Source organism: Geotrypetes seraphini, chromosome 11 (assembly GCF_902459505.1).
Source record: "Geotrypetes seraphini chromosome 11, aGeoSer1.1, whole genome shotgun sequence".
In the NCBI taxonomy this organism is placed as follows: Eukaryota; Metazoa; Chordata; class Amphibia; order Gymnophiona; family Dermophiidae; genus Geotrypetes; species Geotrypetes seraphini.
The window spans coordinates 122020043-122044937 of NC_047094.1; the positions used below are offsets into that span (position 1 = coordinate 122020043).

General features: G+C 43.8%; 1 protein-coding gene across 1 annotated transcript in view; it reads left to right on the forward strand.

The window, feature by feature from the left end:
* LOC117368877 overlaps positions 1–24101 on the forward strand; it is a 126004-nt gene extending 101903 nt beyond the window's left edge. Inside the window, exons 5-6 of the mRNA XM_033962622.1 lie at positions 18749–19032; positions 23285–24101. The gene's annotated coding sequence lies outside the window, so the exon portion shown is untranslated. The remainder of the gene's footprint in view (positions 1–18748; positions 19033–23284) is intronic.
* Positions 24102–24895: the final 794 nt, after the last annotated feature.

Consider the following 24895-nt stretch of genomic DNA (forward strand, 5'->3'; position numbering starts at 1 on the left):
TTCTGCCTCTTTTCCTGATCATTCTGATCTGAGTTAGATTCTGTCAGATGTCTGGAAGACCCCTGATGGTTCCTTGAAATGTGCTCAAGCCCTGACACGGCTTTATCTCAGGGCAGATGGCTTCAATAAGCGCTTTATTCCCCTGAAGGGGGCTTCTTCGGTGGCGCAGGTCATCAAGTGCACATCTCACCCCAGCAATGGGGGGGGGGGGGTTGTCCTGAAGGATGTCCAGAACCGATGTGTGGTTTTCGTCCGTAAGCATCTGTTTGATTCGGCCACGGCTGGTGTTAACGTGGTGTCAGCCTCCGCTTTCATGGCTCAGGCATGCCAAGCTGAGCCATGCTTCTGTCATGGTGGTACTTCATCCTTTGGATTTTCTCATCTCTGGAGTGGATTACTTGGCTATTGCCTTGTATGACACAGGGAAAGTTTTTGCTCAGCGTGGCACCTATTCTGTTTTGGCTGACAGAATGATCTGGATCCGGCAATGGTCTGGTGAGTTTTCTCCTAAAGCAACATTGAGCTGGTTGACCTTCAAGGGTCAGCTCCTGTTTGGCTAGGGTCTGGTTGACCTTATGGACAGGGTTCAGGGCTGTAAACCCAAGGCGTTGCCTGGAAGCAGGTCCCACTCTTCTAGAAGTTCTGGACGTTCTCTTTTTTCGTTCCTTCCAGCGTTCTTGTCTGTACTCGGGTCCTTCCATGGGATAACGGTTCTCTTCGTCTTCCAGACCACACTTCATCGGGTCTCACCATTAGCAGTCCGCGGCAAGTCAACCGGCGGCTTACACTAAGAAACAGTTCTGATGTCAGGCTGATATCTACTCTGAGCATCGGGAGGCAGTTGTCAGCCTTAATGGCGGAATGGTAGACCATCACCTCCGACCGCTGGGTCCTGGAGATTTTCAGAGATGGCTACAAGCTGCAGTTTTTCTGTCCTCTGCCTAAGTATTTTCTGGATTTGACTGTGGGTCGCCCCAAGAAGGTGGTTCGGGTGCAGGCCATTGTCTGCAAGCTTTGGATATTGCGGCCATCAATCCCATTCCAAAGCAAGATTCGGGCTCTGGGAGGTACTTGATATACTTCATTGATCCAAAGAAAGGATCGGACGATTGGAGACTGATCCTGGTCCGCAAGGCAGTCAATGTGGCCTTAACAGTGTCTTGCTTCCACATGAAGACAGTGTGCTCTGTGCTTGTTTTGGTGGCGCCAGGGGAGTTTCTAGCCTCCCTGGATCTGACAGAAGTATCTCTTCATTCCCATTTTCCCTGACCACCGGAAGTATCTGCGGTTCCATGTGTTGGGGCGGCATTCCCATTTTGCGGTTCTGCCCTTTGGATTGGCAATGGCTCCCTGAACCTTTGCCAGGGTGATGGTGGTGGTAGCAGCACATCTTCATACGCTGGGTGTACTGGTTCACCCGTATCTGGATATTTGGTTGATCAAAGCTCCCTTGCTGTCCGAGGGGCATCCATCCAGCAGGTGGTTCAGTGCAATGCCTGGGCTTGATGATCAACTTCAGGAAGAGTCACCTCGAGCCCACTCAGGATTGAGTATCTGGGAGTTTGCTTTCACATAGGCATGAACAAAGTGTTTCAGTCCATGTCTCGTCATGAGAAGCTACGACAGGTTATCAGGAGCCTACAGGACACTCCAGTCCCAACGTCATGGCAGTACCTCCAGATCCAGGGGATCATGGTGGCAACGATTGACATGGCCCTTTGGCCAGGGCCTGACTGTGTCTGCTGCAGGAGGCTCTTCTTTCGTGCTGGAATCTACAGTGGGATCCATTAAATGCATCCCTGCCTTGGACGACTGGCACAAAAAAGTCTTGCCTTGTGGTTGCATCCTCTCTCATTGTTCCGGAGTCTTCCCCTACAGATCTCGTAGTGTTCCTATCTACGGATGTGCGTCTTATAGGCTGGAGTGTGGTATGCGTGATTGTCCCTGTTCCGGGCCAGTGGGCACCTTCTGAACGCCAGTGGTCAATCAATCACCTGGAACTTTGGGCGATCTGGCTGACTATTCTCTTTGAGGGTTGTCTCCATCATCAAGCAGTCCAGGTCTTCTCGGACAATGCCACAAGCTTACTTCAATCGACAGGGTGGCATGAAGAGTTCTTCTCTGAGCTTGGAGGCTCAGTTGCTTTTTGGTGGTAGGAGTGGCTCCCTTCAAGCTGACTTTCTCAGTCATTGGATGTCTCTTGCAGTGCATTCGATTATATAGTGGAGTATTGGGGTTGTCCCATGTACGACCTCATGACGATTGCAAGCAACAAGAATGCCAATAGGTTCTTCAGCCGTTGTCACAACCCCGGCAGTGAAAGGCTGGATGTTCTGGTTCAGCCCTGGCTGCAGCAAGATCTTCTCTATGTCTTCCCTCCTTGGCTCATGAAAGGGTGTCTGTTGGGGCGGTTAGTGGCCCACAAAGGTCCAGAGATTCTTGTGGTGCCCGATTGGCTGAAGCGACTGTAGTACGCTGTCTGGTTTGCAGCAGAATCGGGTTCGGTTCCCTTGTCATTCTCACCTCACACAGGGTCTGTTTGTAATACAGGATATGGACCATTTTGGTCTTATGTCATGGCTCTTGAGCATGGCTATGAATTGCCGGGGCTATTCTTCAACAGTGATTGCCACATTGCTTTGCAGCAACCAGAAGACCATAGTGGCAGCCTATGTGTGAAGGCTTAGAGGTATTACCAGGCCTAGTGAGCCCTGAGACATGTGGACCCTTCTCCTTCATTGTTACTTCAGGTCCTGGAGTTTTTGTAGAATGGCCTGAAGAAAGGTCTAGCAGTAGCTTTGCTCCAAGTTCAGATTGTGGGTCTTCTGTGTACGGGCCCTCCTTCCCTGAGGGACTCATTGGCAGTTCTTCCAGATGTGCTTCATTTCCTGTGGGGCACATTGTGTCTAAGGCTTCCCTTGGGCCTTCCTGGTATGACCTGGGACCTTAATCTGGTTCCTCATTCTCTAGCTCGTCCCCCATAAGACCCTCTAGAACAGGCGTCTCTGATGGATCTCACAATCAAGATGGTTTTCCATGTGACTATTGCTTCAGCCCACAGGGTTTTGGAGCTTCAAGCTCTCTTTCTCTCTCCTGCAGGGATCCCTTTTGTGTATTATAGATTTCACGGTGAGGCTGTGTACTGTTCCTTCCTTTCTTCTGGAGGTGGTTTCCACTTTCCGTGTGCATCAGGAAGTCTGGCTTCTTGTCTTTGTTTCCTCTGGGTCTGGAGAGCAGGACTGGCTGTTGCAGTCCTTGGACGTGCGCAGAAGTTTAATGCAGTATCTTTATTGCCATTTCTAACGGGTTTCGTCTCTCTGACCTGTTTGTTTTGGTGGGTCTTGCCTGAAGGGGAAAGCCATCTTCTGAGGCTTCCATTTCTAGGTAGATTCACATGGCCATTGCCGCAGCTTATGTGGCTGCTGGAAAGAAGCCCCCCTTGGGGTATGGGCTCATTCAACCAGTTTCATTCTCTTGGGCAGAGTCATCAGCTGTTTCTCTGGATGAGATTTGCAGGGCTGCTACCTGGTCATCCTTGTATGCTTTCACCAAGTTTTACAGGATCAATGTGGCAGTCAAGCAGGATGCTGCTTTTGGTGCCTCGGTTTTGGCAACTCATCAGTCCCACCCTGAATTTTCAAAACTGCTCTGTTACGTCCCACTGGTCCCAGAATAAAATGGGTTTGTTCAAGAATGAAAGATTAAGGTTCTTACCTTTGCTAATCTTCTTTCTTGTAAATCCACACTTTATTCCGGGAACCTACCCTATGTTTGCTGATTCGCCCTTACAAGTACTGGTAAGCTGGATTTCTGTTTTATCCCAGGACTAGCAGGCAGCATATTCTCACATATGGGTGAAGTCAACCATGAAGCCCCGGTAGAGACAGCTGCTAAAGCACTTTAAGAACTTTAGAAAGTTCGCAACTGACCGCACTGCGCATGCGCGAGTGCTTTCCCGCCTGACATAGGTGTGCAGCTCCTCAGTTATCAGTTTTCTGAGGAGCTATGAAGTCATGTATGAAACGGACTCCATTTTATTTTGCCTTCCCACTCGCGCATTTTTCTGATTTTCTTCTTTTTCTTACTTCTTACCTTGTTAAATTTAAAAAAAAGAAAGTTTACATTTTTTCTTCTTTACGAAGCTGTTTTTGATGGCAGAGCCTTTGCCTCCGCCTTTGGGTTTTGATTTGACTGAGGCAGTTTTCCCTCCCATGTCTCGCCCATTAACTGGCTTCAAGAAGTGCGGCAGGTGCCAGCACATTATTTCTGTAACTGATACACACAAGTGGTGTATCCAGTGCCTGGTCCCGGAATATTGTGTGGAGTATGACACCTCTACCCATCCTAACGAATTCACAATTCTCCCCATAGATAGAGATTCTACTGCAGCAGATAGAATATGGTCTCAATTCCCCAATATACAATGGCCCGAATTCAACAAATACTACAAAAAATACAGCCATGCATCCTGTGACCTCAACAACTGTCCACCATATCTCCTAAAAACATCCAGCACAAAATTTCGCGCTCTTCTTCTAAACTGAATACAAATCTCACTAATAAACGGCCACTACCCTACCAACCTCAGCGAAATCATCATCACCCCGATCCTCAAAGACCCCAAAGGACCGATAGACCAAACAGCCAACTACAGACCCATTGCCTCTTTTCCACTCTACGTCAAAATAATAGAAGGACTAGTTGCCAAATTCCTCTCCAATTACCTAGAAAACCATAACATACTCCATCCCACACAATCCGGCTTCAGAAACAACTTCAGCACGGAAACACTTCTAGGATCTCTCTTGGACACAGCCAGACAACATCTCAGCAAAGGAAAAAAATGATGCTCATACAACTAGACCTTACCGCTGCATTCGACTTGGTGGACCATAACATTCTACTACAAATCCTGGATACAATAGGTATCACAGATAAAGTATACACATGGTTTGAAGGATTCCTTAAATCAAGAACCTATAGAGTAAAATCAGACAAACAAAAATCTGAACCTTGGTCAAACCCCTGCGGAGTTCCCCAAGGATCCCCTCTATCCCCGACTCTCTTCAATCTCTATACAGCCTCCCTCAGCTCTCACCTGGACAAACAAGGCATAACCTCCTACAGCTATACCGATGACATTACCATTCTCATACCCTTCGATCAACCTGAACTCTCCATGATGAACACAATATACCAAACACTAAAATCAATAGCAACCTGGATGAAAGATCACAAACTGAAATTGAACCCAGATAAAACGAAATTAATCCTCCTAGAAAACAACAAAATACCAACCATAACCAACATTGAAATCAACGCAATCAACTACCCCATACAAACCACCCTAAAACTGCTAGGAATAACTATCGACAGATGCTGCACCATGCAACCGCAAATCAATAAAACAATACAAAAGTCATTCTTAATCATGAGAAACTTAAGACAAGTTCGGAAATTCTTCGAGAAAACTCAATTCCAGCTCATAGTTCAGTCCTTAATACTAGGCCTACTTGACTACTGTAATATCCTCTACCTCCCATGCCCTATAACCATAACAAAACAACTACAAACTATCCAAAACACAGCACTAAGACTCATCTACTCATTAAAGAAACATGATCACATTACAGAAGCATATCTCCAATCGCACTGGCTTCCGATTCCAGCAAGAATACAATTTAAATTCTTCTGCCTACTATTTAAGACTTTATACGGAGACAGTCCAAACTACCTGAATAACCGCCTCATCCACAACACCGCAACCAGACATAGGAAAACTCACACCCCATTCTCATACCCCCCAATTAAGGAGGTCAAACGGAAAAAACTATATGATGGCCTCCTGGCCACTCAAGCAGCTAAACTAGACAACCAAATCGCCAATCTGCTGACGGCATCCCTCGACTACAAGACTTTTAGAAAAGAAATAAAGACCATACTCTTCAAGAAAACTCTGAAAAAAGAAATAATACCGCAAGTCTCAAACTCCACCTCTACTAAAGCCAACTACCCCAAACAAATAACCTTACCCATTTCTCACTCGTTTTGAAAATGACCAATTTTTTTTTTTTTTTTTTGTAAGTTCTTGTTGTAATACATCTTGGATAATTCTTTTGTAATCCGCCTTGAACTGCAAGGTAATGGCGGGATAGAAATCCCTAATGTAATGTAATATAAGTATTGTATGCGCTGTTTGACCTTGCAGAAGTGCTCCATTAAGAACTGCCTTCTACAACAAAAACTTATCTTTGGTGCCATGGATACATCGCAAGTACCTTCAACACTGTCCAAACCATCGACATCGAACTTCCATGCCGGTGTCGTAGGCTATAGTTTAGTCAGATAAGCCAGCTAAGAAGTCACCAGCTTCCCAGACGGAGTCTTGGGCCACTAAGGTATTGAGTCCAGTCGTACCGGCCAAGCAGAGACGATTGATGCGGCTCGCTTCAACTTCGAGGGGTGCATCATCATTAATGTCATCCTCTCCAGAGCGAGCCTTGGCACCAGCGATACCGGCATCCATAGTTATCAGTGCAGGTTTTTAAAGAGAAGCTCAATGCTGTCTTTCAATTGGATTTGGGGACATGTTCCAGTTTGTCACCCCCATATTGGCTCCTCTGGTACCGGTCCAACCTGAGCGTCGCCCCATGCGAGATGCAGGTAACACTACTGCCTCCTTGGTACTGTGCCATTCTTGACACCGATCATCATCAACTCAGTTCTTCAAGGTACCGATCCCCTTCTACAAAGCATTGCTCTTCAAGGCATCAGTCTCCTTCTCAAAAACATTCACATCAGAAGCCTCATTCTTCAGAGACTTGTTCTAGTAATTCCAGGCATTTGTCTCCACATCTTGGATCTTCAAAATCTGGAAAACATTCTTCAAAATAGAAACATATTTCTTTCAAATGCTCAGATAAGCATAAGAAGTCTGTATCGCCTGTTTCATTGGACTGGTACTGAGTCAAACGCCGGTACCGTTCTCCTTCCATTCCAGTAGATTCAGATCTTCATCTGGATTCTAGCCATGGCGCATCTCCATCTTCTACAGAAGTCTATGATTCTCAGGCAGTGTACTCTCCTCGTACTACTTCTCACAGAGAATCTTCTCCTTCTGAGCTGGTCTCCTTTACTCGCTTCATCAGACAGATGAGTAAGAACATGGATGTCAAATTAGAGGCAGATTCCAAGAATTCAGTGGAATTTCTTGAAACCATGGATTACAAACATCCTCCTAAGGAGCTTCTCAAACTCCCTTTGCATGGCATCCTGAAGGAAACTCTTCATAAGAATTGGGAGTCCCCTTATTCTGTTCCAGCTGCTCCTAGGAAACTGGACTCTCAGTACAAGATCATTCCCATTCCTGGTTTCGATAAACCTCAACTTTCGCACCAATCTCTCATAATTGAATCCAGTCTCAAAAAATCTGCTCCTTCTAAGGTCTATGCCACAGTACCCCCAGGCCAAGAAGGTTGAAGAATAGACAGATTTGGGAGACATCTATATCAGAATTCCATGCTGGCTAATAGTCATTAATTATAATTTTTATTTCACTTGTTATCTCAAATATTTGGTAAAGCAAATGCCAAATATTTCAAATATCTTCCATCTCATAAGAAGTCAGAGTTCCAGCATATGTTCAATACTCTCACTCAACTCAGACAGCGTATGGTGCAATCGGGAACCTGAGGAGATGGACTGGAGTGCTCTGCCAGAGTTTGTGCTTCCTGAGGAAATGGAAGCAAGCTGATTGGATTGTGTGCTTGTTTTTGAAAAGTTTTCTTTTTCTGGGTTTTTTGGGGTTTGGCTGTTTTGCTGCTGGGACAATTATTTTGCTGCTGTTATGTTTTGGAAAAAGTCACTGCTGAAGAAGTGAATTTTCTGTGTTTGCTAGAAGAAATAAGTTTGCTAGTAATTTATTCTGGTTGTTTGAAAGGTTTTTTTTTTGAGCCAAGATGGCTGCTACAAGCTGAGGCTTGGCTGCAGTGAGGCAGCGCTAGCAATGTCCTTCTTAGAGTTGGAAAAACCCTGAAGGTTGGGGCAGGATCTGCCCAACATCTATGTGGTGGGATTTGAGGGTTAATTTTGCTCTTTGTCTTGAAAAGGAGCCGATTTGGAAAATCCACCAATCTTCCGCTCCTGAACTCGGAGAAGGGAAGATCTGCAACATTGCAAAGTGATGAGTTTTTTTAATGTTTGGATTAAAGACTACTGGAGACTGAATTGAGTTTTGTTCTATTGCTGCCACAATGAAGTAGGACTTACCTGGGACATAAGTTGAACACTTTGAGTATTAATCAGACCAGGCTGATGAGTGCAACATTATTTTGCTTCCAGTTATTGTTGCTTTTATTTTTGGACTTTTGCTTTTCTTGTATTCTATTTATCCCTGACTGGATGACAAATAAATTTAAGTTCATTCTTTTTTATACTTTTTTATATGTGTGGTGCCATTCTGTTCATTATCCACAAGGTAAGCTCTCCACTACAGGGTCTTCCTCCCGTTTGAGGAAGCACGTTGGGGCTATTTTGTGGTTGTGTGCCGGTCCCTGCCTTACCTTAAGGGACGGCCACGCTACAGTATTCATTGGGGAAATCCTGAAAACACGACTGGATTGCGGCCCTTAAGGAGGGATTTTGAGACCCATGATCTAGAGCAGGGGTGCCTACACTTTTTTGACTCGCGAGCTACTTTTTTTTTTTTTAAGAATCATTTTATTAAATTTTATAAAATACAGATCACCACCAACAACCACTGACAATAAAATACTGAAACATTCGGGTCTTACGTGTCATTCCTTCACGAAAACCCACAGAAACCTAGCCCATCCCACTGAACCCCCCCCCCCCCACTGCCTCCCCCCAGCCTCCCCCCCAGCACTCCAGTGTCAAAAGTTCAATAAAGAACTGCGAGCTCTAGGGGACAATCCCTCCCAAATTGGAGCCCAAATTCTCCTAAATTTCCTCCAAGGCCCAGGACCACCCCTCCGAACATCCAGACATTCAAATTTCAAAAGAGTAAACAGTTCATTCCTCCACATAGTAAGGGTTGGCACTTCAGCTTGGCGCCACAACAAAAGAATACATTTCCGGGCCAACAAAGAGGCCTTTTGTAATAACAGGTTGCCCCCTCTGGACAGTCCCAAATGGACCTCCTGAGAAAAAAGCAAGACATTCGCTCTCAAGGGAATCTGCTTACGCAACGCAAACTGCAGATGCAGAGCTACAAAGGACCAAAATGTTTGAATGTGGTCACAAGACCAGAACATATGAAGGAGGCCTGCAGGGTTGGGCTACTTTTAAAATGACCAAGTCAAAATGATCTACCAACAATAAAATTTTAAAAAAACACACTGTACGCATAGAATTGTTAATTATCATTCCTATTCCGGGGTTTTTTCAAAGAGGTCAAAGCAGATGACTCTGTGTACTGTCACCTCAGTAACAACCATACAAAAATACCCACCCCCTCCCTTTTTACTAAACCACAATAGCAGTTTTTAGCGCAGGGAGCTGCGCTGAATGCCCAGCGCAGCTCTCGACGCTCATAGGCTCCCTGCGCTAAAAACCACTATTGCGGTTTAGTAAAAGGGGACCATATTGTAAAATATAGACAGCAGATATAAATTCAGACTCATTTTGATCACTAAATTTAAAATAAAATAATTTTTCCTACCTTGTCTGGTGATTTCATGAGTCGCTGGTTGCATTTTCTTCTTCTGACTGTGCATCCAATCTTTCTTTCAGCCTGTATGCTTCCTCTCCTCCACACCTCATTCCCTCCCCCAACTTTTTCTTCCTCTCTCCCTAACCTTTCTTTCTTTCTCTCTTCATGCCCCTTTCTTTTTTTCTGTTTCTCTTCTTTCCTTCTGTTTCCCTGCCTGCCCCCTTTCTTTCTTTCTCCCTGCCCTTCCCCAAGTCGCTGCCACTGCCATTGGGGAACAGGACCCAGACGCCACCAATGGATAACAGGCCCCAAAGCCACCGCCGCCCCATGCTCTCCCTGCTTCGGGCCGACCAGCATTCCTCTCCCCGACGTCAATTCTGCCGTCGGAGAGGAAGTTCCACCCAGCCAGGCAGCGATTGGCTGGCCCGAACTTCCTCTCCGACGGCAGAATTGACGTCGGGGAGAGGAAGACTGATTGACCCGATAGATCGCCAAGGCAAAGTGAGTCCTGGATGATCGACTCACTTTGCCTTGGCGAGCTACCTGTCGATCGTGATCGACCTATTGGGCACCCTTGATCTAGAGCAAGCCACTTGATCAGCAATGTTCCTAGGTCTAGTATAGGCAATACAAGGGGGCTCTTGAAACACAGGGGACAATTGTAGAACATGCCAGTGATGTCTAATACTGTTGGCTATTCTAGAGGCTTGTTCAGAAAAGGTCAGTGCACAAATGATTTTATCTTCTGAGTCTCTAATGTTTGAATTTAATAGGAGATATCGATTAGCATATAACGCCCACAGATATGCTTATCCCAGGACAAGCAGGCATCATATTCTCTCGAATGGGTGACGTCACTGATGGAGCACCAGTACGGAACACTTTAAAAGTATATCACCACTTTAAAACTGTAGAAAGTTTGCGATAGCCCAAACTGCGCATGTGCAAGTGCCTTCCCACCCGATGTAGGGCGCGCAGTCCCTCAGTTTCTTAGTTTCCGCAGAGCTAAGACGCGTCTTGTCAATAGCTGTTGATCTCTTTTTTCTGCTGCTTTCCCGCTCGTGTGGCTTTCTGACTTTTAGTCAGTTTGTTTTTTCTTTTTCTATCGAAAAATTTATTTAAAAATTTTTTACTTTTTCGCTTTTGTGACTTTGGCCTGGCGGGGCATGTTCCACCTCTACAGCCTTGCACTTCAATTTTGCTGAGGCTGTGTTTCTTTCAATGTCCCGTCCGCAAACAGGTTTTAAAAAGTGCAGATCTGTGCTCGTCCCATTTCCATCACTGATCTGCACCGCTGGTGTCTGCAGTGCTTGGGGCCTGAGCACCGACCGAAATCTTGTTCCCGTTGTTCATCTCTCCAGAAGCAGACTCTTAAAAACCGTCTACTTTAGCCATTGCAACGCCAGTACCGACGTCGGCAGCACCAACTAAATCGACACCGCACCATATGATTTCGGTGGATCCATCTTCAATGTCGAATGTTCCAGTGGGTAAGCCGGCTAAGAAGCCTTCTCCACCCCTTCGGGTCCTCAAGTCAAAACGGCAGTGAGCCAAAACCTGTCGACTTCAAGGAGACCCAGAAAACACTCGGCTCCGATTTCGGTAAGTGCCTCAACATTGGCCTCCTCATCACCGGAGTGCAGAGCTGCACTGAAGGTACCGGCAAAAAAGCCAGTGGTACCGGTGCTTTCTCCGAAGCAGCAAATTAAAGAATTGCTGCAGGAGGAATTGAAGGAGCAGTTACAACTGCTGCTTCCCGCTATGTTGACACCGACTCCTTCAGTACTAGTCCGGTCTGAGCCCTCGACACTGGCAGCACCCCTTCAGGAGTCTCCAATGGTACCGTTCCATTTCACTAAAGAGCTGGTCTCGGTAGCTACTCAACATTGCTCATCTTCACAGACATCTCCTGAGATGGTGTCGGTCAGATCAGGTAAAGTCTTGAAAAAAATGAAACATCTTAAGCCTTCCACACCCATTGCTTGGCACCGGTCCCGAACAACTCAAGACTCTGATCTTTGGAGAGATTCTGACTAGGAACCTTTGTTATCTGATGAGGATGGTTCTTCAGAGGATGATTCTCAGATACACTCTTCTCAGGAACCTGCTCTCAGGTCAGAAAAATCATCTTTTTCCAAATTTCTCCGGGAGATGTTGGAGACCCTCTAAATTCCCTTAGAAGCTGACTAAGAAATCTAAGTAGTTTTTAGATGCCTTAGATTATGACCATTCAAGTTTCAAGTTTATTTAGTTTCTTTGATTACCTCGCATAGTCCAAATCCAATGCGATTTACGTAAGTTCCAAAGTTATGTAAAATATAAAAACCAACAAACATAACATTCATTCCTAATACAATTAAACCAGCTGAAAATACTTACTGTAGATTTGCAATTAAGCCAAGGATTGCAAAAAAAAAAAAGATAAGTTTAATCTAATTTTCAGATATTTATTAAACATTTATTAAACAGATTATAAAAACTATAAAATTATAAAAATCCTATAAATTACTATAGTGGTTAGGAAATTCTACTTTACGGAGAGGGTGGTGGATGCCTGGAATGCGCTCCCGAGAGAGGTGGTGGAGAGTAAAACTGTGACTGAGTTCAAAGAAGCGTGGGATGAACACAGAAGATTTAGAATCAGAAAATAATATTAAAGATTGAACTAGGCCAGTTACTGGGCAGACTTGTACGGTCTGTGTCTGTGCATGGCCGTTTGGAGGAGGATGGGCAGGGGAGGGCTTCAATGGCTGGGAGGGTGTAGATGGGCTGGAGTAAGTCTTAACAGAGATTTTGGCAGTTGGAACCCAAGCACAGTACCGGGAAAAGCTTTGGATTCTCGCCCAGAAATAGCTAAGAAGAAAAAAAAAAAAAAAAAAAAATTTAAATTGAATCAGGTTGGGCAGACTGGATGGACCATTCGGGTCTTTATCTGCCGTCATCTACTATGTTACTATGTTACAGGAGCCTATAAGGAAGCATTAGCGGCATATAAGCCCCTTGAACCAATACTTGATGTATTTGGGGTGCCACTTCTGATGGCTCAGGATGCACCACTAGAGAAATGTTTGTGAAAGATCTTTGCAACATATTGGTGAATGATTTGCACTAGTTAATGATTTTTAGATTATGACCAGCCACCTAAGGAGTTTCTTAAACTTCCCCTTCATGATATCTTAAGGGAGACTTTTTACAAAAAACTTAGAAACTCCTCTTTCCATCCCTGTGGCTCCTCGTAAACTGGACTCACTCTATAGGGTTTAACAAGTCTCAGCTTCCACATGAATCACTCCTGGTGGAGTCAACCCTGAAGAAATCTGTGGGGCCAGTGTCTATGCCTCGGTACCTCCTGGCAGAGAAGGGAAGACCATGGACTGGTTTGGCAAAAGACTGTTCCAGAACGCTATACTAGCCTAAGTCTGGCAATTATGCTTTCCATTTTTCTTTTTATTTAAAGCACTTAGTCAACCAAGTTGCTATATTTCACAAATACCTGACCATAAATTACCTGCTTTTCAGCATTTCATCTCTGACTTACTCCAGCTTCATAAGTACCTGGTCCACTCTATTTATGATACCTTTGAGCTCTCCTCAAGTGCTGCGGCCATGTCTGTGGCCATGTGGCATCTAGCCTGGCTTAGAGTTTTGGAGCTTGATGTCAACCATCAAGATTGGTTGGCTAATGCTCCTTGCTTAGGGGATGAGCTTTTTGGAGCCTCTTTGGACACCACTATGCAAAAATTATCGTCCCATGAAACCAGGTGGGATACTCTAGTAAAACCTAAGAAAAAACCTCCACATTCTCGTCCCTTCAGACAATTCTATCAGAAACGGTTTGCTGCAAAGCCTATGACCCCAGCTCCGTCCCCACCCAGCATAGTCAGTGTCGCTATTCTTCAGCCTTTGCCTCAGCCCATTGGAGGCTGTCTTCAGTTTTTCATACATTGTTGGGAACTTATAACAACAGACCTCTGGGTCCTCAACGTCATTCGTCAGGATTACTCTCTCAATTTTCAAGCCCTTCCACTGGACTAGCCTCCAAGCGAGTCTGCTTTGGACCCTACACAGTCCCCCCTTCTTCTGCAGGAGGTTAAATCCCTTCTGCTGAATGCCATCGAGGAAGTTCCCCTCAGCAGAAGCAAGGATTCTACTCCTGTTACTTAGTTCCCAAGAAGACCGGAGGACTGAGACCCATTCTGGATCTCAGAGCTCTCAACAAATTCCTAGTCAAGGAGAAATTCAGGATGCTATCATTTGCCCTGCTTTATCCTCTCCTCAATCAGAACGACTGGCTATGCTCCCTGGATCTCAAGGAAACCTATACACATATCCCAATTCACCCAGCTTCCAGAAAATATCTCTGCTTCCAAATCAATTGCTGTTATTATCAATATAAGGTTCTTCTCTTCAGCCTGGCATCTTCTCCCAGAGTCTTCATGAAGTGCCTGATTGTAGTGGCTGCATCTCTCCGATTGCATGGTCTCTAGTTCTTCCCTTACCTGGATGACTGGTTGAGCAAAGCTGTATCTTCTCAAGAAGTGATCACAGTGACATCTCAGACCATTTCCTTTCTACATGTTTTGGGATTCGAAATCAACTTCCTCAAATCACATCTCATTCCAACTCAACGTCTGTAGTTCATTGGAGCAATCTTAGACACCACTCTTATGAGAGCGTTTCTTCCTCAGGATCGCCTCCAAACTCTTAACCGCCTATGTCAGTACTTGCTTCCTCTGCAATTCATCTCTGCCAGACACATGATGGTTCTCCTGGGCCACATGGCTTCCACCGTCCATGTAACACCTCTAGCAGGGCTTCATCTTCGCATTCCTCAGTGGACCCTTGCCTCTCAGTGGTCTTAAGCGACGGATCGTCTTTCGCAACATATACCTCTAACATCATCTCTTCTGCAGTCGCTTCGTTGGTGGATGTCCTCTTCCAATCTCTCCAGAGGTCTCCTTTTCCATTTACCTCCTCATCACAAGGTCATCATGACAGATACTTCCCCTTATGCCTGGGGAGCTCATATGGATGATCTTCTGACTTAGGGTCTCTGGACCACCAGAGAACGGAAATTTCACATCAATTTTCTAGAGCTCAGAGCGATCTGTTATGCCCCCAAGTCCTCATCCTTCGCACGGACAATCAAGTAGCAATGTACTACATCAACAAGCAAGGAGGCCTGGGCTCACTCCTGTTGTGTCAGGAGGCCCAAAAAATCTGGACTTGGGCGACAGCTCACAATCTGTTCTTGAAGGCTGTCTATATTCAAAGGGAGAAGAATTCCCTAGCAGACAATCTCAGCAGAATTCTTCAGCCTCACGAATGGACTCAACTCTGCAACTCTCCAGTCTATCTTCTCTCAATGGGGCTCCTCACAATTACCAGTTGCCCCAGTTTTGCTCCAGACTTTACTCTCCTCTCTGTCTGGAAGCAGATGCTTTCCTCCTGGACTGGACGGGCATGCTCATATATGCATTTCCGCCTCTTCCTCTCATGTTGAAAACTCTGTTCATGCTCAAGAGCGAAGTAGCTACCATGGTTCTCATTGCTCCATGATGGCTCTAGCAACATTGGTTCTCAGTTCTAATTCTAATTCAACTCAGTTCCAGGGAGCCCATACCTCTTCTAGTATTTCCTACTCTGCTCATTCAGAATCAGGAATCACTGCTCCATCCCAATCTACAGTCACTGCACCTGACAGCTTGGTTTCTCTCGGGCTGAGTTCTTCTGAATTACATCTTTCTCAACCTGTATGTCATTGATGCCTCCAGGAAACCAGCCACTTAACAATGTTATCAACAGAAGTGGACTCAGTTTTCTTCCTGGAATCTTCTTCATCACCACAACCCAACTTCCATGGTAGTGAAGTTGGTGTTGGATTATCTACTTTCTCTGTCAGTGAGCTTTAATCCACATTCATAAAAGTCCATCTCAGTGCTATTACTGCTTATCACATACCAGTAGCGGGAAAGCCTGTTACTGCTCATCCTTTGGTCTCCAGGTTCATGAAGGAACTTTTCAATGTTAAACCACCTCTCAAGCCTCCACCTGGGACCTTAATGTGGTTCTTTCCAGTTTGATGAAGCCTCCATTTGAACCAATGGCCACAGCTCATCTCAAGTTTCTCACCTGGAAAGTTGTTTTCCTTATTTCTCTCACCTCTGCCAGGAAGGTCAGTGAGTTGCAAGCGTTAGTGGTAGATCCATCCTTCACTGTTTTTCATCATGACAAAGTGTTCTTTGCACACTTCCAAAGTTTATTCCAAAAGTTGTCACTGAATTTCACCTCGATCCATTGTTCTACTAGTGTTTTTTCCTAAGCCTCATTCTCATCCTGGAGAAACCGCTTTACATACTTTGGACTGTAAATGGGCTTTGGCCTATTACATTGACTGGACAAAACTTCATTGAACATCACCCCAACTGTTCATCTCTTTTGATCCAAACAAGTTGGGGCATCCTGTTACCAAGAGAACGATATCCAACTGGCTGGCTGCATGTATTTCGTTCTGTTATGCTCAGACCGGACTGGCACTGGAGAATCGTGTCACAGCCTACAAAGTTAGAGCTATGTCAGCTTCTGTAGCTTTCCTCAGATCGACACCCATTGAGGAAATCTGTAAGTTTTCCACCTGGTCCTCAGTTCATACCTTCACTTCTCACTACTGTCTGGAGACTTTCTCCAGATGGGATGGGCACTTCAGCCAATCTGTATTGCAAAATTAATTTTCTTAAGGCCAACACTCCCACCATCCCATTTCTGTTAGCTTGGAGGTCACCCATTCGTGAGAATATGCTGCCTGCTTGTCCTGGGATAAAGCACAGTTACTTACCATAACAGGTGTTATCCAGGGACAGCAGGCAGATATTCTCACATCCCATCCACCTCCCCGGGTTGGCTTCTTAGCTGGCTTATCTTAGTTGAGGGACCGTGTGCCCTACTTTGGGTGGGAATGCACTCGCGCATGCGTGGTTCGGGCTATCGCAAACTTTCTAAAGTTCGCGATAGCCATGCCATGGCTCTGTTAGTGACATGATCCATTCGTGAGAATATCTGCCTGCTGTCCCTGGATAACACCTGTTATGGTAAGTAACTGTGCTTTACTGAAGCACTATGTGAGGATATCCACGTTGACCTGTGTGGTCCATCCAGTCTGTCCAATAGTTACATTCATTTGAGGCAACAATCCAGTAATTATTCCTTTTAATTGTTAAGTTCCATTTTATTTACTAAGTTTCACTATAAGATGTTTTTCCCCTATCCCCTGAGATAGGCAAGCCCTGTTCGACTGTATGAATGTGGTAAAAATGTGCATTCTTGCTTCTGTTCCATATTGCTACACATGGGACTCAGGCTATAGAAGCCTGCTTGGCATTGGCCCCACTGCTGGAGTCACCATTCAAGCTAACTCCAGCCTATCTCAATCTGTCTTGCCACATACTGGACCCAGACCGTAGAAGTCTGTTTGGCTTCACTGCTGGGGCTGCCATTTTGCATACTCCTGCTCCTTGTGAATGAAGTTATTGCTCTTGTTCTGTAGAGCTTGTCAATACTATCTTCTTTTTATTCAGGGATCCTTTGTGTCTATCCCACGCATTTTTGAACTCCATCACTGTTTTTGCCTCTACCACCTCTCCAAGGAGGACATTCCAGGCATCCACCATGCTCTCTGTAAAAACGTATTTTCTGATATTCCTTTTGAGTCTACGCCCCCCCCCTGCAATCTCATCTTACGTCCTCTAGTGCAGTGTTTTTCAACCTTTTTTGGGCAAAGGCACACTTGTTTCATTAAAAAAATCACGAGGCACACCACCATTAGAAAATGTTAAAAAATTTAACTCTGTGCCTATATTGACTATATATAAAGTAATTCTCTTGAATAGGAATCGAATAAACACAAAGAAAGTATTTTATAATGCTGCCACCGCCAACAACACCGTTGGCGGCGGTGGCACTCAAGTGGCTAAAGAGCCGCAGTTTGCCGGCCTAGGGACAACACTGGAGGGTGGCCAGCTGTGCACCCCCTTGGGACGTAAACCCGGGGTGGGGCAGACTGCCCCCCCCCCACCCTGGTATGCCACTATCTGTACCTCACTCCCTCCCTATGACCAAAAATTCTCCTTTCTTCTATTCTCCGTGTACACAACCATCTCTTTCCCTCCCTTCCTCTCTCCAAAGTCCATGCCTTCTGTGTCCAAACACTCATTCCCTCCCCCACCTCAGCATCTCTTTCCCTCCCTTCCTCTCTCCCAAGTCCATTTCTTCTGTGTCCAAAAACGCATTCCCTCCCCCACCTCAGCATCTCTTTCCCTCCCTTCCTCTCTCCCAAGTCCATGCCTTCTGTGTCCAAAAACGCATTCCCTCCCCCACCTCAGCATCTCTTTCCCTCCCTTCCTCTCTCCCAAGTCCATGCCTTCTGTGTCCAAAAACCCATTCCCTCCCCCACCTCAGCATCTCTTTCCCTCCCTTCCTCTCTCCCAAGTTCATGCCTTGTGTCCAAAACGCACTCCCTCCCCCCTTTTGTGTTCCGTGTTTGCCTCCCAGCCCATCTTTGCAACTTTCTCAGCAAAATGAAGCTCAAGCCGCGAGGCTTGTCTTCTGCTTCCTGCCTGCCCTGCCGCACACAAATAGCCGAACGGAAGTATTCTCCGACATCAGCGCTGACGTCGGAGGGCAGGCTTTGCTTAAGCCCTCCCTCCGACGTCAGCGCTGACATCGGGGAACGCTTGCAATCGGCTATATGTTAGCTGCAGGGCAGGCAGGAACAGAAGACGAGCCTCGCGGCTCGAGATGTATTGAACTCCGCGGGTCCCCCGTTCAGCTCTCTCCTGTCCACGTGGGGCGGACCGCCCCTCTCCCTAGACTGGTGATACTGCCCTGATGGCGGCCCTGACCGTACGGCACACCAGGCAACATCACGCGGCACACTAGTGTGCCGCGGAACAGCGGTTGAAAAACACTGCTCTAGTGTTCTCTACTGTTTCACCATCTCTGGAAGAGATTTGTTTGTAGATTAAAACCATTTAAGTATTTGAATACCTGTATCATATCTGCTCTATTCCTTCTTTCCTTTAGGGTATACGTATTCAGGTATTCAAGCCTCTTCTGATATGACTCTTGGCACAATTCAGATATCATTTTCATCACTTTCCTCTGGATTATGGGAAGATAACCATCCTAATAAATGCTCTTCTTCCAATCAATGCTAATGGTAATTCCTTCCAGCTGTCTAACTGACCCTGCGTTGCCTCCATAAGTTTAGAGTATTTAATGAATAAAGAAGAATGATGGAAGCTGCAAGTTGAATCTCCTGGTATCAGAAGGACCCTGCCACCCATTTCAAAGGAAAGGAATACCATGTAAGCTTTTTAGCCATTCCAAAGGTGGTAAAAGCTTCAGACTTAATCAAATTCAGTCACAAAACCACATAATCTCCATATTCTGGAAAACATTCTAAGAATGCTGTCAATGATGCTTGAGGACATGTGAGATATACTAGAATATCATCTGCAAAGTTTCCAATTTATTAAAAAATTTGATGCAATGCTTATAAAATTTCTAAGCGATTTCCATAATAATACAATGAGGGGTAAACAAACAACATGAAATAACCGACATCAACATTACTTGAGGCTCAGGAAGGGAGGGATAGAACTACAAAATTATTATAGAAAAGAAGAACATAAAAAGGGCCAACAGTAGGGCATGGGGAAGCTAGTTTAAAACAATGAGTATCCATTCACAGTGCCTTTATGTCTGGATTTGCATAAATATCCCTAATGAGAGGGTCTAACAAAAGCACAAATAAGGGTGAAAAGGAGTACCCTTGCCTTATTCCCCAGTTGATCACAAAAGACTCAGACCTCATACCATTAACCAGAATGTTAGCTCCTGGAGAAGCGTATAAAGTTTTGATCATGGACACAAAACATCCAGAAAACCTGTATTTATCTAGGGTAGCATATAAATACTCCCAATGGACATGATCAAAAGCTTTCATGGCACTGAAGCTTACAAGCAATGATAATTGCCCCTTTTGATCCCTGTTCTCTAGTAAGGCCAACATTTTCTGAAGTTTTTGGCTATCTATTTTTCCCCGAACAAACCCCACCTGAGAGTCATGTATAATCAAAGGAAGAACTCTTGCCAAATGATTAGCCATGACCTTGACCAAGAGCTTGACTTCATAATTTAATAATGAAATTGGCCTGTAAGAACCAGGCAAGGTAGGATTCTTACCTGGGTTTGGGAACACTATTATTTGGGCAATATTAAAATGTTCTGGCATGGTTTTCACATACACACACTATAATGGGAGTTAATTAATTATATCTAATTCTTTAAAAAATCTTCTCCAAAGAAAAAGAATTATTAATCTTCAAACCAGTCATTTAATTTTAATTCATTTTTTAAAGACCATAACAATCAATGTGCCATACTAGCTTATAGACACAGGATACCAGAAGATCACCAATAATGCTCCATACTTATAACACTAAAAGTCAGTCAGTTCATCAAACTTATCTTCTGAAGTTCTTGTCTTCTATGATAATCATAGTATCCTGGGCTCAGTTGCAAATTCCAAAAAGTCCAGCCAAAAACTTCCTTAAAAACAGCCAATGTTCAAGTTCATCGATTCAGCAATCCTTATTGGTAAACTCAAACATTCAGTAAACAATATCCAACACCACAGACTTCCTCAACACAGTATGCAGTCTCCGGTAGTTGTTTGACACCATAATGTGTTTCTCGTCCAGCTTTCTCAAGAGGAAGATAAATACCACACTCTGAAAAAACAGCTGTTCAATATTAGCCAAATCTTTAATCACCTTGTTTTCAAAGGCAGTGATCATGCTATCTGCAGGACCCGTGGGCATCCAAGAAGAACGAACCTTATGAGTAGTTAGAAAAGTTTCTTGGCTATCTTCAGATATCTCATGTTGGTCTATCCCAAAAAATAAGCGTAGCTTCAAAGATCTAAAAAAACGGTGAAGATATACTCTAACATGATATGGATCATATCTTGGGGTTGGTACAAACGATAGCCCAAATTAAAACCAGATTATTCTACTTCATTCAAATGCCTAGAGGATAAATGAAAAATAGTATTTAACATATTTTTACTTGTTTGCGAGTAGGCCTGCTCTTCCCTGATGGTACCGCTACTGTTGAAACTACTGGCTCGGCTGGTGCCAGCCGTAAAAAAGATTGCCCCCGGGTCCTGCAGAGAGCATGATCACTGCCTTTGAAAACAAGGTGATTAAAGATTTAGCTAATATTGAACAGCGTTCTAAAGAAGGGTGGAATAATCTGTTTAGAACTCAGAGACGGGCTTTATATTCGCTGAGAGATGATGACGATATCATCATCTTAAGGGCAGATAAAGGGGGAGGGTTGGTTGTGCTAGATAGAGTTGCTTATCTACAGGAAGGTTATCGTCAGCTCAATGACACTTTGACATATGAACTTTTGGAGGAAGACCCAACCAGTAGATTTCAAGAGCAAGTATGTGCATTAAGAACATAAGCATTGCCTCTGCCGGGTCAGACCAGGGGTCCATCGCGCCCGGCAGTCCGCTCCCGTGGCGGCCCTCCAGGTCCATGACCTGAAAATGTTCCCTACCTAACCTAAAAAGTCCATACCCTATTTGCTCAGTGTCCTGTGAGGTAAACCTCTATCTGTACATTATTAACTAAAGCTAATAGACAAGGTATTATTTCGTCTAAAGAGTACAACTACCTCTTCAATAAATGTCCTAATATAACTTACATATATTTTCTTCCTAAAGTGCACAAATCGATAACTACTCCTCCAGGGAGACCTATTGTTTCATGTTGTAATTCATTATTTGAACCTCTTTCACAATATTTAGATTATTATCTCCAATCATTTATGTGTTCAAGTCCTTCTTATATTAGAGATTCAATGGATATTTTGCATATTTTATTTGAATCGGCTAATCTCATATCTGTCGATGATGAAATCTGGCTTGCCACATTAGATATTACCTCATTGTATACTAGTATTCCTCAGGATGAGGCTTTACAAACTATTGAATGTTATTTATTAAAATCTGATATGGTTGGTGGTAAAAAGGAATTATTAATGCAAATGGCAAAGTTTGTCATTCAATGTAATTACTTCAGTTTTGAAACACAGTTTTATCTTCAGAAAGCTGGAGTGGCTATGGGAGCTACTGTAGCTCCTGTTGTAGCATGTTTGTATATGGCAGAATTTGAACAACAGTTTGTGTATCAATCTCAGTTTTTTGTTAATATCATTATATGGCGTAGGTTCATTGATGATATTTTTTTCATTTGGAGGGGAAATAATGAGGAAGTTTATCGATTTGTGCACTATTAAAACAATGCAATCCGCACCTTGTTTTCTCAGAGAATGTTCATGCTAGTCAGATAAATTTTTTGGATGTGATTGTTAATTATGAATATGAGAGATTTGATACTTCCATTTACCGTAAGAAAACAGATAGGAATACTTTGTTGCATTATGGTAGCCATCACCCTAAGAATTTGAAACAAAGTATTCCAGTAGGGCAGATGTTTAGATTAAAAAGATTATGTTCATCTGAGCAAGAATTTAAACATCAGGCTCATATAATGATCAATAAATTTAAGGAACGGGGATATCCTAATTTATGTTTAAAAAAGGCCTATAAACGTGCCTCTAATGTTCATCGGGAGTGGCTAAATCAGAAATCTCAGCCAGTAAGATCAGATACTCTGACGTGTGTTCTCCCTTACTCTATTGAAACTTTGCAGTTACGTGTTGCTATACAAAAACATTGGGATATTTTGAGGTATTATCCGGAGTTTTCAAACTTACCTCTTTTTCTTATAAATGGGGGCAAAATCTAGGGAAATTAATAAAAAAATTAAAAAGTCAGAAATGATCCTCTGATAGGGATCGAGGACACCATGCATGTGGGAAATGTGTTTACTGCCAACATGCTCTAATAACTACTAGTGTACAAATACCTCATTGTAATCGAAAATATGAGTTGCATGAGTATACTGATTGCACTTCTATGCAGGTCATATATGCTATTATTTGTCCATGTGGTTTAATGTACATTGGCCAGACTCGACGGGTGGTTAAACTCAGACTAGCAGAACATCTGAGCTGTTTACGTAATAGGAAGGAGGAAGCGCCATTGGTAGAGCATTGGTTGGCTAAACATCAAGAGTCTGATTTAAAATTTGTAATGCTGAGGCAATTTTGCGCTACTCATGGAGGGAATATCTCAAGACAATTAGTGAATTGTGAACAGAGATTCATTTTCACTTGGGATACGGTGATCCCGAGGGGATTGAATAAAGCAGTAGAGTGGCCGTTGGGCTGCTAGTGGTTGGGAGCCAATTAGTTTACTCCACGTCAATGGTGATCATGTGATTTAAGAAATGCAGAGCAGGTGTATAGTTTACTGCTTTGAGAGCATTTGATAATGGCTGTGTTGCCATGAAGTCCTGCATGGGATTCTATTCCAATGTGAGGCTGTATGCTGTTTGAGAGTATGTATTAAAAGATAAGTTATAATATTTAATGTTGTTGTTAAGAGTTTGAATATGTATTGATATGTGGCTGTTTTTTCAGAGTGTGGTATTTATCTTCTTGAGAAAGCTGGACGAGAAACACGTATGGTGTCAAACAACTACCGGAGACTGCATACTGTGTTGAGGAAGTCTGTGGTGTTGGATATTGTTTACTGAATGTTTGAGTTTACCAATAAGGATTGCTGAATCGATGAACTTGAACATTGGCTGTTTTTATGGAAGTTTTTGGCTGGACTTTTTCATCTTTGTTTGGGAGCACTAAGCACTTTGGAATTTGCAGCTGAGCCCAGGATACTATGATTATCATAGAAGACAAGAACTTCAGAAGATAAGTACTCCTTCAGTTTCATGAATTGACTAACTTTTAGTGTTATAAATATGGAGAATTATTGGTGATCTTTTGGTATCCTGTGTTTATAAGCTTGATTGTTATGGTCTTAAAAAAAGTCTTTAAAAAAATGAATTAAAATTAAATGACTGGTTTGAAGATTAATAATTCTTTTTCTTTGGAGATGGTTTTCACATAACCATTATATTAAACATTAGTAAGAGGCAACATAATCTCCTGCACAAGTTTATAAACTGCTCTAAAACCGTCCATCCAGGGGGCCTTCATTATCTGGCTTTATCTAATGGCCAAATCTACTTCTTCCACTTGAACAGGTGTATTTAACATATTGTGTAAGCCTGTGTAAGCAGTGACAAATCAAGCTCCTCAAGATACATTATCACTAGAAAAGCACTTATCTGAGGGCGGAGCATATAATAACGCATAATCTTTAAAAATAGCACAAAAGTTTCCTCAATACGGTTGCGTCTCCCCTCTCTATAACTTAAAACCAATACTTTTTTTACAATCTCACACATTGATATTTAATAGGCCAATAATTGTTCATTCTTATTTCCATGCTTATGAAACTGATATTTGTGATAATGCCAGTTTTAACTTCTGTATCCTTTCATTTAAGGTTATCTACTGTAAAAACAATAAATTCTTTTACAATCCCATTTTATTCCAGGAGTAGTGGGCTATTTCTGTCCACCCGCCAGGATCTGTAGAAAGCCTCAAAACTTCAGAGGCTTTTATCCCCCCCCCCCTCTCATACCTCATCACTGAGCATGCTCCTGTGTACAGAAGTCTTTCTTCCTACAAGCCAGTCTGTGGAGCTTAATTTTTCTGCTCGTGTTTCATTTAGTGGTATTTCAGTATTTTTGTTTGAGGTTTTCGCCATCATGCTGTAGAAGTTCCCTGTGGGGCCATCCTTGATTGCGGGAGATCGCAGGCCATTGGAAAAAGTCTGCTTCTGGGGGGTTCCCTGCTAAGCAGTAAGCCCCATGAACCTGCACATCGGATCGGGGCTCAGGGATTGTTCCCTTGGGAGCTTGCTCACCCCAGGTTCATCCGATAGTGGGTAGAGTGCAGGTTGAGTTGTTCTGTGGAGGCGTGACTGGAATTGGAGCCGGATTGCATTCCTCCACTAGGTGTCCACACAGCATTTCTGAGGATGGTGGAGGCCTCTGGCTGTGGAAGTCAGGTCGGTGTGGCAGTCAGAAGATTTGGATTCCAGATTTCCAGTTCTTTGAGGCAAAGGATCTCCCTGTCAGCAGCTTATCCTGTGCCTACAGATGTGTTTAGAAACATAGAAACATA